Here is a 17,251-nt window from a genome sequence, read left to right as displayed (position 1 = left end):
GAAATATGGGAATGAAGATTCTAAGTTAAAAGGAAGGCTTTAACTGTAATCTTGACTTGCTGTAATTATAATAACAATTTTGGATCTACCAAAATAATTTATGATCTTTACATTTCCTTGTGGAAAAAATATGCCGATAACTGCATATTTCAATTAAAATACTTACAAGTACTAACTTAGGGCATCAAGAAAGCAAACACAGAAGCCTGACTCTGGAGAGAGAAGCAATCTTGGAAGCTGCAGGTATATGGAATGTTTTGCATTTATCTCATTTTTATATTCTTTTTGTTCATTGTAAAACTGAAGATGGGAAAAGAGTAGCAGAAAATGTTACAGAAGGAGCTTACAGTAGAATACGATGGAAAAGCAGTGTTCTTGGGGTTAACTCCACCCACCTTTACTTGGCTATTATAAATATCACTGCCTCTTGCCATCACAGACCAATGATCTGATCTTGTCACACTTCCACAGAACCATTTGTGTATTCCTCATTTGAAACATAAAGCAGAGTAACTATGCTAACTGAATGAGAAGTAAAGGATCAATTCCAATAAGAAGGTATCCATATCAGTGCAGTAATCGAAATGCTTAACACATTAAGAAGAAGATGGTCTTCTAGCCTATGCTGTCTTTTCAACCTACATCTTACCAAGCACTCTTTACATTTAGATAGATAGAATTTTTCTGGATAGAAAACAACAGAATTTTTTTCTTTCACAGTTCTGGAGGCCAGGAGTCTGAAATCAAGCAGGAGCAGGTTTGATTCCTTCTGGAGGCTCTGAGGGACCATTCATTTCATACATTTCTACTACCTTCTGGTGGCTGCTGACAGTCCTTGGGTTTTTTTTGTTTGCAGCTGTGTAACTGCAAATCGGCCTTCATCTCCACGTGGCCTTCTCCTCTGTGTCTCCTCTTCTTGTAAGGACACTTCTAATTGAATTAGGACTCACTTGGATAATCCTGGGTGATCTCATTTCAAGATGACTTAATTACATCTACAAAGACTCTTTTTTCCAAATAAGGTCATATTCACAGTTTCTGGGTAGACTTATCTTTTGGGAGGCCACCATTCAATCCACTACAAATATTAAGTGAAAACATGTTATCCTGGAGAAATTACAGCTGCCCAGAAACTAGACCATCATCAGTAATTTCTTCTTCTAGCCCTTTCCAGCTTCCTATTTGATCACTCATCTCCTATCTAATCAACAGGGGGTGCAGGCAATCTTATCCCAAACAGATCTCAGGCAATCTTTTTAAATATTTTCCCCATGGTCATTCCCATAGTTAAGTGGGGAAGCAGGGACTGAACCAAAGTACTTTGGTTGAAATCCCAGCTTTGCCACTTATCAGCTGTGTGACCTTGGGCAAGTTACTCAACCTCTCTGTTCATCAGTTTCCCGTGTGTAATTTGGGGGTAATAAGGTTATAAGGATTAAAAGAATTAATATATGTAAAGTGCTTAGAACAGCCTCTGACACATAGTAGCTATTCATGAGTGCTAGCTGCTATTCTTATTTTATTGTAAAGTCAAAAAATTTAATCTCTCTAAATGAAAAACCTAGTCCTAGTCATTTTTATTTTAAAGTCACTTTATATCAACTTTAAAGCCCAAACCTAAGTTTAATAAGAAAGGAAGGAAGGAAACAAGGAAGGAGGGAGGGAGGAAAGGGAGGGAGGGAAGGAGGGAGGAAGGGGAGGGAGGAAGGAAGGAAGGAAGGAAGAAAGAAAGAAAGAAAAAGGGGAAAGGGGTAGGAGAGAGCTGAGTGAACATACAGGGTTTTTCTCTAAGGAATCATCTATCAGCAAATCTTGTCACTTCTGATTCCTGAATATTTCCTGAATCCTTCCACTTCTCTCTCTAGCCGCTGCTGTAGTTCTGGCCCCTAGCCTTCTCTCTCTACTCCTCTACTGAAACAACTCCCAGAGAAATCACTCTAAAATATTAAACTGTTGGTCTCACTTCTCTGTTTAAAACATTCTGTTACCGAGCCAAACTTTGGTCCACCCATCTGCGTTCAGTAAAGGCAATCTATTGACACTGGGTTGTGGTGAAGGAAAGTGCAGCATTTACTGCAGGTGCCAAACAAGGAATTCGGCCCTTTTGAGCATTAGCCACCAGAATTCCTTGTTTGGCACCTGCAGTAAACACTACACTTGCCTTCACCACAACCTGGTGTCAGTAGATTGGCTTTACTGCACATGGGTGAGCAGACACAAATTCCATCCAGCAACAATTCCACTGACCCCCACTGCTTCAAATAAAGCCTAAATGGGACCCCCAAAGCCCCTCAGGGTCTATGCACTCCCAGACTCAGCCCTCTAAGATCCAGCCACCCTGAATTCTTGTAGTCTGTCAGAAGCCCCACATTCTCTTTTCTCTAGATCCTCTGCTTAGGACATTCTGCCCCTTCCCAGATCTCCCTTCTGCTCTGGAAACTAATTGTTATACACTCTTAAATTCTCCGCTTAGTTATCACTGCCTCTGGGAACTTTTCCCTTGTCCCCACATCTGAGATAAGCCTCCTCTTCTGTGCTCCCATGCACCTTGATCACCACTGTAACAAGCTGTTTTGTAATTACCCAGATTTCCTGACCTCCTGTAAGCTCATTGAGGATGGGAGCTCTGTTCCCAGCACCTAACACAGTTCTTGGCACATAGCAGGCCCCGCATATATAGTGAACTACTCAGATTTTCAAATGCTTGAAAATTAATTTGTCCAGGACCTTCTCACTTCTGAGATATCCCCCTGTTAATGATTCTGCTCTGGTCTGCACAGACCTCGACCTTTTCCTCTCCTTCCATTCACTCAGAACTGATTGCCTTCTTGGCCAGACCAGTCATATGATAATTCTCTCAAGCAAGTGGACTTTACTACCCACCATTGTGGAGTAATTCAGGAGCTTTCCAAGTCCCCATGCACACCCCTGGGTCTGGATGGTGTCTTTCTTCCAACAGGCACCTAAGAGAACTGTGCAGAGGAAGAAGGAAGCAGTGATTTTGCAGGCTGGAAGGGGATGGGAGAGAGTCTTAGGCACAAGTCGGCTGCATGGTTTCCCATGTTGAAGGAAATGAGACTGGTGGGAAAGACTAAAAGGAAGAGGCAGAGAATAAAGAGGCACCACACAGTGTACTTCGTCTCACACTTTGTAGAGGAGGTTGTGGTTATGGGTTATTCTCCTTTTATGAAAATCACTAATCTCTTTCTTTGGTTCTTTATCATGCTCACAAAGATCAACTTAGGCTATTTCATCAAATCTCTGTGATCAAAAAGCCTTCCCCTTGTAGATGGATAGACATGAAAGGAAGAAAGGGTTTACTTAATGCTGGCTCCCCTAGCAGGATGAGTGCCTGTCATTGTCCTCTGCAGCATGTAGCTTTGCAGGAGCCCCAGTGTCACCTCACCTCACCTTCTGCCCACCGCACCCTAAATTAGGAAAGCCAGACTGGCCTGATAATTCAGAGCTGTATGATTCCCTGGTTGTGTGATGTGCCCTCAGGATGCATGATGGGCCCTGCTGTGCTCCCAGAGATGCCTCAGGTGAGATGACAGAGCTGTGCTCGGGCTCCAGGTGTGTCTCTGGCACATACAAACCCTTAAGTACGTGCTAAGGGCATTTTGTTCATATGCAGATAACATGTTTGTTCAAATACACACACCTGGGGCTTCCCTGGTGGCACAGTGGTTGAGAGTCTGTCTGCTAATTCAGGGGAAAGGGGTTCGAGTCCTGGTCTGGGAGGATCCCACATGCCGCGGAGCAACTAGGCCCGTGAACCACAACTACTGAGCCTGCACGTCTGGAGTCTATGCTCCGCAACAAGAGAGGCCACCATAGTGAGAGACCCGTGCACCACAATGAAGAGTGGTCCCCGCTTGCCACAACTAGAGATAGCCCTCACACAGAAACAAAGACCCAACACAGCAAAAATAAATAAATAAATAAAATACGCACACCTGCCTTCTTCATCATTTTCCATATGTTTAGTATCTCATATAATTCACAAATCCTAACCATTAGATAGAGAAAAACCATAAACTGATAGAAGTCTAAGTTCAAGTACATTCCAAAAGATCTACATTTTCTACTCCCTTCTTCCACATTTTGTGATTTTGATGTCATATTTTACATCTTCATGTTTATCCCTTAACTGTTTATTGTAGTTACAGTTGATTTTACAATTTTTGTTTTTTAATCTTCATACTAGCTTATTTAAGTGGTTGATCCACAGCATTTACTATATATTTGCCTTTACTAGTGGGATTTTTCATTTCCTATAAATTCTTACTTCTCATTGCAGCCTTTTCTTTTCCACTTAGAGAAGACCCTTTAAACACTGCTTATAGGGTCGGTTCAGTTTGATTAACTCTTGTAGTTTTTGCTTGTCTGAGAAGTTCTTTACCTCTCCTTCCATTCTGAATGATAACTTTGCTGAGTAGAGTATCCTAGGTTGTGGGGGTCTCCTTTTCAGCACTTTAAATATATCATTACACTCCCTTCTGGCCTGCAAAGTTTCTGCAGAAAAATCAGCTGATAGCCTTATTTGGTTTCCCTTGTATGTGACTCTGTTTTTCTCTTGCTGCTTTTAGAATTCTTTCTTTATCTTTAACTTTTGCCATTTTAATTATGATATGTCTTGGTGTGGGTCTCTTTGTGTTCATTTTCTTTGGGACTTTTTTTGTACTTCCTGTAGCTGGAAATTTGTTTCCTTCTACAGGAACAGTAAGTTTTCAGCCATAATTTCATGAATACATTTCTGACCCCTTTCTCTCTTTCTTTTCCTTCTGAGACCTCTATAATGCAAATGTTAGAACTTTTGATGTTGTCCCAGAGGTCCCTTAAACTGTCATTTTTTTATTTGTTTTTATTTTCACTGTTCTGATTGGGTGATTTCCATTATTCCACCTTCCAGATCACATATGCGTTTTTCTGTATCACCTGGTCTACGATTAATTTCTTCTAGTGTGTTTTTCACTTCAGTTATTGTATTCTTCAGCCCTCATTCGTACTTTTTGTTGTTGTTTTTTTTGTTTTTGTTTTAGTTTTGCGGTACGCAGGCCTCTCACTGTTGAGCCTCTCCCGTTGCGAAGCACAGGCTCCGTACGCGCAAGCTCAGCGTCCATGGCTCACGGGCCCAGCCACTCCGCGGCATGTGGAATCTTCCCAGACCGGGGCACGAACCCGTGTCCCCTGCATCGGCAGGTGGACTCTCAACCACTGTGCCACCAGGGAGGCCCAGTACTTTTTATATTTTCTAGTTCCTTGTTAAAATTCTCACTGTATTCCTCTATTATTTTCCCAAGTTCAATTAGCATTCTTTTTTTTAAATAGATCTTTATTGGAGTATAATTGCTTCACATACTGTGTTAGTTTCTGTTGCACAACAAAGAATATCAGTCATATGCATACACATGTCCCCATATCCCCTCCCTCTTGAGCCTCCCTCCCATCCTCCCTACCCCACCCCTCTAGGTCATTGCAAAGCCCCAAGCCGATCTCCCTGTGCTATGCTGCTGCTTCCCACCAGCCAACTATTTTATATTCCATAGTGTATATATGTCAAGGCTACTCTCTCATTGCCCCAGCTTCACCCTTCCACCCCATGTCCTAAAGTCCATTTTCTATGTCTACCTCTTTATTCCTGCCCTGCAGCTAGGATCATCAGTACCATTTTTTTGTTTTAGATTCCATATATATGAGTTAGCATACAGTATTTGTTTTTCTCTTTCTGACTTACTTTATTCTGTATGACAGATTCTAGTCCATCCACCTCACTGTAAATAACTCAATTTTGTTTCTTTTTATGGCTGAGTAATATTCTATTGTATATATGCGCCACATCTTCTTTATCCATTCATCTGTCAATGGACATTTACATTCCTTCCATGTCCTGGCTATTGTAAATAGTGCTGCAATGAACACTGTGGTACATGACTCTTTTTGAATTATGGTTTTCTCAGGGTATATGCCCAGTAGTGGGATTGCTGGGTCATATGGTAGTTCTATTTTTAGATTTTTAAGGAAACTTCATACTGATTTCCATAGTGGTTGTATCAATTTACATTCCCACCAACACTGCAAGAGGGTTCCCTTTTCACTACACCCTTTCCAGCATTTGTTTCTAGATTTTTTGATAATAGCCATTCTAACCGGCAAGAGGTGATACCTCATTGTAGTTTTGATTTACATTTCTCTAATAATTCGTAATGTGATGTTGAGCATCTTTTCATGTGCCTCTTGGCCATCTGTATGTACTCCTTGGTGAAATGTCTGTTTAGGTCTTCCATCCATTTTTTAACTGGATTGTTTGCTTTTTTGATATTGAACTCCATGAGCTATTTGTATATATATTTTGGAGATTAATCCTTTGTCTGTTGTTTCATTTGCAAATATATTCTCCCATTCTGAGGATTGTCTTTTTGTCTTGTTTATGGTTTCCTTTGCTGTGCAAAAGCTTTTAAGTTTCATTAAGTCCCATTTGTTTATTTTTGTTTTTATTTCTGTTACTATAGAATGTGGGTCAAAAAAGATCTTGTTGTGGTTTATGTCAAAGAGTGTTTTTCCTATGTTTTCCTCTAAGAGTTTTATAGTGTCTAGTCTTAAACTAAATTCTTTAATCCATTTGGAGTTTTTTCTATATGGTGTTAGGTAGTGTTCTAATTTCACTCTTTTACATGTAGCTGTCCAGTTTTCCCAGCACCACTTGTTGAAGAGGCTCTCTTTTCTCCATTGTATGTTCTTGCCTCCTTTGTCATAAATTAGGTCCCCATATGAGTGTGGGTTTATCTCTGGGTATTCTATCTTGTACCATTGATCTATATTTCTGTTTTTGTGCCAGTACCATAATGTATTGATTACTTTAGCTTTGTGATATAGTTTGGAAGTCAGGGAGCCTGATTCCTCCAACTCCGTTTTTCTTTCTCCAGATTGCATTGGCTATTCGGAGTCTTTTGTGTTCCCATATGAATTATAAGATTTTTTGTTTTAATTCTGTGAAAAATGCCATTGGTAGTTTGATAGGGATTGTACTGAATCTGTAGATTGCTTTGGGTAGTTTAGTCATTTTCACAATATTGGTTCTTCCAGCCCAAGAAAATGGTATATTTCTCCATCTGTTTATGCCATCTTTCATCAGTGTTTTATAGTTTTCTGAGTACAGGTCTTTTGCCTCCTTAGGTAGGTTTATTCCTAGGTATTTTATTCTTTTTGTTGCAGTGGTAAGTGGGAGTATTTCCTTAATTTCCCTTTCTGATCTTTCATTGTTGGTGTATAGGAATGCAAGAGATTTCTGTGCATTAATTTTGTAACCTGCAACCTTACCAAATTCATTGATTAGTTCTAATAGTTTTCTGGTGGCATCTTTAGGATTTTCTATGTATAGTGTCATGTCTTTGGTAAACAGTGACAATTTTACTTCTTCTTTTCCAATTTGTATTCCTTTTATTTCTTTTTCTTCTCTGGTTGCTGTGGCTTGGACTTCCAGTACTATGTTGATTAAGAGTGGTGAGAGTGGATGTCCTTGTCTTGTTCTGATCCTAGTGGAAATGCTTTCAGTTTTTCACCACTGAGTCTGAGGCTTGCTGTGGATTTGTCATATATGGCCTTTATTATGTTGAGGTAGGTTCCCTCTACGCCCATTTTCTGGAGAGTTTTTATCATAAATTTGTGTTTAATTTTGTCAAAAGCTTTTTCTGCATCTATTGAGATGATCATATGGTTTTTATTACTTAATTTGTTAATGTGGTGTATCACATTGATTGTATTGTGTATATTGAAGAATCCTTGCATCCCTGGGATACTCCCACTTGATCATGGTTTATGATCCTTTTAATGTGCTACTGGATTCTGTTTGCTAGTATTTTGTTCAGGATTTTTACATCTATGTTCATCAGTGATATTAGTCTTTAATTTTATTTTCTTGTGATATATTTTTCTGGTTTTAGTATCAGGGTGATAGTGGCTTCGTAGAATAAATTTGGGAGTGTTTCTCCCTCTGCAATTTTTTGGAAGAGTTTGAGAAGGATCAGTGTTAGCTCTTCTCTAAATGTTTGATAGAATTCACCTGTGAAGCCATCTGGTCCCGGACTTTTGTTTGCTGGAAGATTTTTAATTATGGTTTCAATTTCAATATTTGTTATAGGTCTGTTTATATTTTCTAATTCTTCCTGGTTCAGTCTTGAAAAGTTGTACCTTTCCAAGAATTTGTCCATTTCTTCCAGGTTGTCCATTTTATTGGCATATAATTGTTGGTAGTAGTCTCTTATAATCCTTTGTATTTCTGCAGTGTCAGTTGTGATTTCTCCTTTTTCATTTCTAATTTTATTGATTTGCATCCTCAACCTTTTTTTCTTAATGAATCTGGCTAAGGGTTTATCAATTTAGTTATCTTGTCAAATAATCACCTTTTAGATTTATTGATCTTCGCTATCATTTTCTTCATTTCTATTTTATTTATTTCTGCTCTGATCTTTATTATTTCTTTCCTTCTACTGATTTTGGGTTTCCTTTGTTCTTCTTTCTCTAGTTGTTTTAAGTGTAGGGTTAGATTGTTTATTTGAGATTTTTCTTGTTTTTTGAGATGAGATTGTATTGCTATAAACTTCCCTCTTAGAACTGCTTTTGCTGTGTCCCATAGGTTTTGGGTAGTTGTGTTTTCGTTGTGATTTGTTTCTACGTATTTTTTTATTTCTTCTTTGATTTCTTCAGTGATATCTTGGTTATTTAATAGCATACTGTTTAGCCTCCATTCATTTCTGTTTTTTACAGGTTTTTTTTTCCTGTAACTGATTTCCAATCTCATAGCATTGTGGTCAGAAAAGATGCTTGGTACGATTTCAATTTTCTTAAATTTACCAAGCCTTGATTTGTGACCCAAGATGTGATCTATCCTGGAGAATGTTCCGTGTGCACTTGAGAAGAAAGTGTATTCTGCCAATTTTGGGTGGAATGTTCTATAAATATATGTTAGATCTATCTGGTATCTTGTGTCATTTAAAGCTTATGTTTCCTTATTTATTTTCTGTTTGGATGATCTGTCCATTGGTGTAAGTGGGGTGTTAAAGTCTCCTACTATTATTGTGTCACTGTCAATTTCTCCTTTTCTGGTTGTTAGCATTTACCTTATGTATTGAGGTGCTCCTATGTTGTGTGCATAAACATTTATAATTGTTATATCTTCTTGGATTCATCCTTTGATCATTATGTAGTTTCCCTCCTTATCTCTTGTAACAGTCTTTATTTTAAAGTCTATTTTATCTGATAGAAGTATTGCTACTCCAGCTTTCTTTTGATTTCCATTTGCATGGAATATCTTTTTCTATCCTTTCATTTTCAGTCTGTATGTGGCCCTAGGTCTGAAGTGGGTCTCTTGTAGACAGCATATATATATGTCTTGTTTTTATATCCATTCAGACAGTCTATGTCTTTTGGCTGGGACATTTAATCCATTTACATTCAAGATTATAATCAATATGTATGTTCCTATTATCATTTTCTTAATTGTTTTGTTTGGGTTTCTTTTGTGGGTCTTTTTCTTCTCTTGTGTTTCCCGCCTAGAGAAATTTCTTTAGCATTTCTTGTAAAGCTGGTTTGGTGGTGGTGAATTCTCTTAGTTTTTGCTTGTCTGAAAAGCTTTTGACTTCTCCATCAAATCTGAAGGAGATCCTTGCTGGGTAGGGTAATCTTGGTTGTAGGTTTTACTCTTTCATTACTTTATTCTGCCACTCCCTTCTGGCCTGCAGAATTTCTGCTGAAAAATCGGCTGATAACCTTATGGGGATTCCTTTGTATGCTACTTTTTGTTTTTCACTTGCTGCTTTTAATACTTTTTCTTTGAGTTTAATTTTTGTGAGTTTGATTAATTTGTGTCTCAGTGTGTTTTTCCTAGGGTTTATCCTGTATGGGACTCTCTGTGCTTCCTTGACTTGTGTGAATATTTCCTTTCCCATGTTAAGGAAGTTTTCAATTATAATCTCCTCAAATATTTTCTCAGACCCTTTCTTTTTCTCTTCTTCTTCTGAGACCCTTATAATTTGAATGTTTGTGCATTTAGTGTTGTCCCAGAGGTCTCTGAGATTGTCTTCAATTCTTTTCATTCTTTTTTCTTTATTCCACTCCTTGGCAGTTATTTCCACCATTTTGTCTTCCAGATCACTTATTTGTTCTTCTGCCTCAGTTATTCTGTTATTGATTCCTTCTAGTGTATTTTTCATTTCAGTTATTGTGTTGTTCATCTCTGCTTGTTTGTTCTTTAGTTCTTCTAGATCTTAGTTAAACATTTCTTGTATTTTCTCAATCTGTGCTTCCATTCTATTTCCGAGATTCTGGATCATCTTTACTATCATTACTCTGAACTCTTTTTCAGGTAGATTGCCTATTTCCCCTTCATTTATTTGGTCTTGGAGGTTTTTTCCATGCTCCTTCATCTGTGAAAAAGGTTTTTGCTGTCTCTTTTTTTTTTTTTTTTTTTAATGAGTGGGATTGTGTTCCTGTTTTACTAGTTGTTTGGCCTGAGTCTTCCAAAAGTGGAGTTTATAGGCTATTGGGTAGAGCTGGGTCTTGGTACTGAGATGAGGAACTCTGTAAGACCTCACTCTGCTGAATAGTCCCTGGGGTCTGAGGTTCTCTGTTAATCCAGTGGTTCAGACTTGGAGCTCCCACCACAGGAGCTTCAGCCTGACCCTGGGCTTGTGAACCAAGATCCCACAAGCCACCTGAGGTGGCGAAAAATAAAATAATAAAGTAAAAATAAAATTAGACTAGGAAACTAACAGATATGTTAGGAAGAATATAAAAACAAAAATATAGATGAATCAACAACTGGAAGGTACATCAGTACCACAATAGCAAAAAGAGGAGGAGGGAAAAGAAAAGAAAAAAGGGGGGATAAGGCCTTGGCTGTGGAGAGAGGGTCCTAAGCAGGGGCAAAGTTTGGGCGGTGGACCAATGTCCAGGATCCACAGAGCTGGAAAAGGCTCTGGAGGCTGGGGAGGTGGGGCTTAGGCTCAAGGAACAGAAAGGGCCCAGGCGTGCCCCCCACCCCTGGTCTCAGAGGGCAGGGGACCTCACCTGGGGGCCCAGCAGGCTTCCTGGGCCCGAGTGGGCAGAGCAAACTCCCTCTTCTCCTCTTCTGCTCCTCCAGTCTGGGAGGGCCCCTACCACCCGCCTCTCCTGATCTCCCTGGTTTCCCTCCTATGCCTCCAAAGACCTACGTGGCCTGGAGGGGTCTTTGGAGGGCAGAGGATCAGCATTGAGCTCAGCAAGCTCCCCATGCCTGAGTGGGTAGGGTAATAGCCCTCTGCTCCTCTCCCGCTCCTCCTGGATGGCCCCTCCTGCCTGCCTCTCCTGATCTCCCCAGCCTCCCTCCTATGCCCTCATGGACCCACACAGCCTGGAGGGGGCCTTGGAGGGCAGGGAATCAGCCTGGGATCTCAGCAGTCTCCCCAGGCCCGAGTGGGTGGGTCAATCACCCTCCATTCCTCTCCCGCTCTTCCTGGATGGCTCCTCCTGCATGCTTCTCCTGATCTCCCCAGCGTATCTCCTATGCCCTCAAGGACCCATGCAGCCTGGAGGGGGCCTTGGAAGGCAGGGGACTGGCCTGGGAGCTCAGCAGGCTCCCCGGCCCATTGGGCCAGGCGATCGCCCTCTGCCCCTCTCCCGCTCTTCCCAGAGAGTCCCTCCCTCCTGCCTCTCCTGATCTCCCGGCCTCAGGGCTGCAGATCCTGTCTGGTGTCTGCTTCTCCTCCCTCCTCAATCCCCCTACATCCTACCAGTTCACTTTGAGGTTCCTCCTGTCTCCTTGGGTGTCAGAGTCCCCCACCAGCGGCTGGCAGGCACCCTAGTTGTGGGGAGACAATAACTCTGCATCTTCCCACACCACCATCTTAACTCTGCTCCAATTAGCATTCTTATTACTAATGCTTTGAATTCTTTATCTGGTAAATTATTTACATCTCTTTCATTAAGTATTCTTCCAGGGAGGGGGGTGTGGTTCTTGTTCTTTCATTTGAAACATATTCCTCTGTCTTCTCTGTTTATCTTTCTCTCTATATATGAAATTAGGTGAAACACTTACCTATCCCAGTCTTGAAGGGGTGTCCTGTGTGGGAGCATCCCTATGAAGTCTTCATGTCCCCAGTGGCTTTGTTGGGATAGCTGGATCTGAAATGACTATGGGTCACATCTTCCCCTGGGGTGTGCTGGCATCTATCACGTTGGTGGGAGGTGGAGCTGGAGAGTCAGGAGCTAGAGCCAGAGCCAGGTGTGAGCCAGAGCTTCTCCTATGGTCAGTGGCCATCACCGCCCTGTCAGGGGTGTGGGTTGGTCCCAAGGTTCTGGAGCAGAAGCCCTGAGGGTTGAGTCCAAGTTGGTTTTATTTCCCCTAAGTGTGTGCTCTCCCCGCACCCACCAGAGTGGGTGCTGGTGCAGTCCTGGCACACCAGTCAGAGCTCAAGATAGCTCCCAACCCACCACCTCCACGAGTGCCAGCAGTGGCTGCCCTCGCCTTGTTCAAATGCAGTGCCAGGTCCAAGCAAGCTCCATCCCCCATAGTAGTATTCTCCTCAGCAACAGCCTTCCCCTTAGTGGGGAGTTGGAGCAGGAGGGGCCAGAGCAGGCACCCAGTGAGGGCCAGGGTGTGCACAGGGACTGTCAGGGGTAACCACCAGAGCCCCAGGCAGTTTCAGTCTGCTTCCTCCATGCAATTCCCAGAAGTGTGTGCACACTTCACAAGTGGAGTCTTGGTTTCTTCAGCCCTCTTGTTACTCCCACTGATTTTCAAACACCTAAGGGGACTCGTCTTCCCAGTATCAGACCCCAGGGCTGGGGTGCCCAACATGTGGTTCGAATCCCTCACTCCACAGGAGGATCTCCAAGCCCATGTAATCACCCTCCTCTTCTGTGTCCCCTCCTAGGGGTGCAGGTCCCAACCTGATCACTTCTCGTCTCTTCTTATCAACTCCTTGTGGATCTTTCTTTACAGCCTTGGTTATGGAAGAGAGTCTTTCTGCCAGTCTGCAGCTTGTTTTCAGTGAGAACTGCTCTACATGTAGATGTAGTTTTGATGTGTCCATAGGGGGAGGGAGCTCAGCCTCCTCCTACTCCGCCATCTTCATCTCCTCCCCTGGGAAAACCATTTCAAATACAGTTCATGAAACTGTGAGTAAAACATGAAGGAAATTGACAACATTCCTGAACACTACTCTTTACTGCTTCTTAAAAAAATGTATCAGGGCTTCCCTGATGGTGCAGTGGTTGAGAGTCCGCCTGCCGATGCAGGGGACACGGGTTCGTGCCCTGGTCCGGGAAGATCCCACATGCCATGGAGCGGCTGGGCCCGTGAGCCATGGCCGCTGAGCCTGCGCATCCGGAGCCTGTCCTCCGCAACGGGAGAGGCCACAACAGTGAGAGGCCCGCGTACCACAAAACAAAACAAAAAAAAAAAGTATCAGTTTTAGGTCTGGAGTTCAAACTCTGCCCCACAATGACTTAGGTTCACTACAATTGTCTTTGGTTGGATTATGTTGACATTTATACCCTTAAAATGTTGTACTTTAACAATCAGAAAGTATTATTTAAACTTTATGGGTATATTTTTCCTTGAACAATGAATTAACATTTAACAATTTTACATAGCATACTTGTGGGGAGAAAATGAGTGCTAAGTTTACCTGAAAAAATATAGGATAAAAGGAAATGTTTTAGTAAATACTTTTTATTATTAAAATCTATTTTCTGTCAGGCTCAAAAAGAAAACCAAAGCAGACATTAAGTCACTTGGGATAAGGATATAAAATGAGTGTGATTCACTGGTGGTTGATTTTAAAGGATTATAGTAAGTAGTCAGTTGGACACTTTGAGTTTATCTCCAGTGAAACAATAAAAATAAATGCTGTTTCATTAACTTTTTTGTGAGAAACATTTCTCTTGAGAGATGAAAAACCAAATAATTAAAGCTACAAATATACCCATAGTGATTGATGAAATATTTTATCATCTCAGACGAGGCTAACATATCTGGCTGGTTGGAAAATACCCTCCTCACTGTCTAGAGGGCCCTGTTGTAAATATTCAAGCAGTGTTGGTGTCTTTTCAAATAAATCATCACTCTTTATCAGCATTAGAGAAAAAGGAAAAACTACCAGCTTATTCATTATTTTGGTGATTATTTACCATAGGCGATTGGAAAATTGCCTTTATTTCAATATTACTACTTCTACACAAAAGTTGCTAAGGGAGGGATTCCTCCCCCTTCCAAGTGCCTATCCCATCTCCCATTTCAGTGTATCTAATTTTGTCCCATATCTGCACACAACAAGAGAGAGAATGAAGGGAAACGCAGGGTTAAAGTATCTGAAGTCAGTTCTAACAATCTTGATTCCAGCTGTAACAATGGTGTAGATTCCAAAAGCAAGAGTGAAGTTAGTCATTTGAATTGTATTTATTACCAGCCAATCACTTTTTGGCTGGCTTATATTTCTCAAACTACCCTAATAAACTAGGAATGATATACAACATGACTATTTCACTTCTTTTAAATTTTTATTTTATTTTTACAATATTGCATAATTACCTCTGCTGCTTCCCTCTGGGCATGGCCCATTTAAATATATTTGTATAGTGTGGGAAAACTTGCCCTGGAAAAATATTGCCTTTAAAGTTACAGTTTCTATTTAAAACCTGAATCATCAGGGAAAAAAGTCAAAACTCTTCCCTTAAATCTTCAGCAAACACGAACATTAGATTTTCTTTGCTGAAGGGCAACTCTCATGTTTATTCTGCATTCTAAAAAGTTTGGGATTATGTGTAATGGAGAATCAGAAGACCGTTGAGTTGCCCTGGGGAAGGTTTCTACAATTCCAGCTCTTGTGTTGGGAGTAGAAAATCCAGACCATCCAATATCTCAGCTCTTCTTGCACAAGCACTCCAATGAAATGCATCATCTGTTAAATCCAAAAGGAGCACAGTGACACTGTCTGGATAAAATGCAGAGGATGCCCATTAGTGAACTTTTAATGGCCAATAGTTGATTGATTAATTTAAAAATTTAGTTTAAAGCCAAGAATCATAAAGAAAATAATATTTAACCTCAAACATTTTATTTTAACCTAAAACATACAAATATACAGTCACCCATATTTTAAAGACAGGTCTAGGTCTTTTAATGAGAGCCTATCGATTAGAAAACTAAATCATCATTAGCACATCCAAAATGTATCACCTATGATTAGCATCAATTTTCATATATTTAAAGTGGAACAAAAATCTAAAGGTACTTGCAAGTACATTGAGTAAAGAATCCACTATTTTCAGGGGTTTTCCCCTCTAGTCTTTTACAATTGTCTCATTCATGCTTAGTTGAACAGAAGTTTTCTATTTGTTAGCAATTTCACTTTTTTAGACTTTCCAAAGCACACACTTGGTTTTCATAAAAATGACGACTCTTTCACACTCAAATCAAATGATTTTATCCACTTACAGGATGTTTTACTAAATTATGCAATTACAATAGAAAGTGCAACTGAATAAACTTGGGAATAAACATTAAGTGACTCTTAGCAAACAAAAAACTCAACCAAGTGGGAGCAGAGGTGCACAGGTGTATTAAAGAGCAGAGCACTTCCTCAAGTGTCTGTCAGGTCATAACTCAGTGTATTTCACAAAGGGAACAGAGAATGTCTGCTAACCTGGTGATTTTTTAAAGTAGAGACTATTTAAAAGAGTTTCTATTCAATATTATAGGAGAAATATATCTACTATAGATAAAATAGTAAAAAAAAAAAGCACATAGTTTCTACTATTGTTCAGACCCACTGGATGAAATTATCTGTCATTTTCAGCTGGTCATCAAGAACCTCACATCTGGGAATGCCAGTGAGTTACACTGGTCTCTCCAATGTCACCAGAATATTACCCCATGTTCCACGGAACATTTGTTCACCTAGATGTCCTTCCTACCACTCCATTCCTGTAATGCCCCTATGGTACCCAGTGCTCTAAGATTTGCTGCTGTGCCCCAGGTGTTTGGATATCAACGATGTGCGGGATTTAATCTTGATAAGAGGGTTGAGATCATCACTCACTCAGACATCCATTTTCTTCTTCACATGTATGACTTCAGCACAAAATAAAAAGTAAATTAACTAAGATTGATTTTCTCCTCTAATATTTTGGTCAAACAGGAGATATATTATCCTGCCCTATGGAGGACTCAAGTGTGTCTGGACAACCGTGGGACCCTTACAATGGCCATATATGCTCCTGATATGTCTTTTATCGATGTTTTAAGCAGAACCTCTGAAAGGAAAGAAAACTGCACAAATAGGATTGAAGTTCCTTGATCATGTTGTTTTCTATCTGAGTATAACTAAAAAGGAAGGACTATGCTTTTAATGATTCTATACAAAAGAAACCCTATCTCACTTTGGTTAAAACATGGCAAAGGAAAGGTCTGACCTTATTTTTATTAAAATTCACTTAATGCATAGAGACTTGTTATGGTAATATTGCCATTAATATAATACCTAATCACCCTTCCTGTATGGGCAACTGGAACTCCTCAAGGTAATTTCATAAGACTTAGATGTATAGTTTTCAATAAGAAAAAAATTATTTTAAAAAAATGGTGACTAGTAAAGAAATGTTATTAGAGCTGTAAGGAAATATAACAAAAGCTAACTGAAGGTGCAAATTAGCCTACTTTTTTTGGTGCTATCCTAAGAGCATTCAATAAGATTATTATATTGTATTTCTTATGTAAAGTATGTTCAATGAAACGTGCAGTTTGAACATAGTAAAAACTAAGACCCACTGAATACGAAAAACACCACATTTTTACACAGCTTATTTTTAATGAACTTTTAAAATAGCTCTCATAATTATGGATGGCCTCATACACCAACTGGCAGGTGCTTCTGGAAGGAATTAAAATTCCAACAACACTTGTTATCCAAGTTTAACACATGGAGAAATGTCCTCTGCTGGAATGAGTTTACTACTATATTGGTGTTCACATTTAGAGTCCTGCATACTGTGTTAATTTTACTTAAAATAATAAACTAGAATTGTTTTAATATCACCTAGTAGTCACATGTGTAGATACATTTTAAAATCAAAGCACTATTATTTTCATTCAAAACGATTTTTTTTCCAAGAAAATATTGCTATCATTTATGTCAAAGAGAGTTCCACCTATGTTCTCTTCTGGGAGTTTTACTTTTTCGTATCTTCATTTAGGTCTTTAAAACACTTTGAA

The sequence above is a fragment of the Stenella coeruleoalba genome (genome assembly GCF_951394435.1).
Source record: "Stenella coeruleoalba genome assembly, chromosome: 11".
Taxonomy (NCBI): domain Eukaryota; kingdom Metazoa; phylum Chordata; class Mammalia; order Artiodactyla; family Delphinidae; genus Stenella; species Stenella coeruleoalba.
This window is presented reverse-complemented; position numbering follows the sequence as displayed.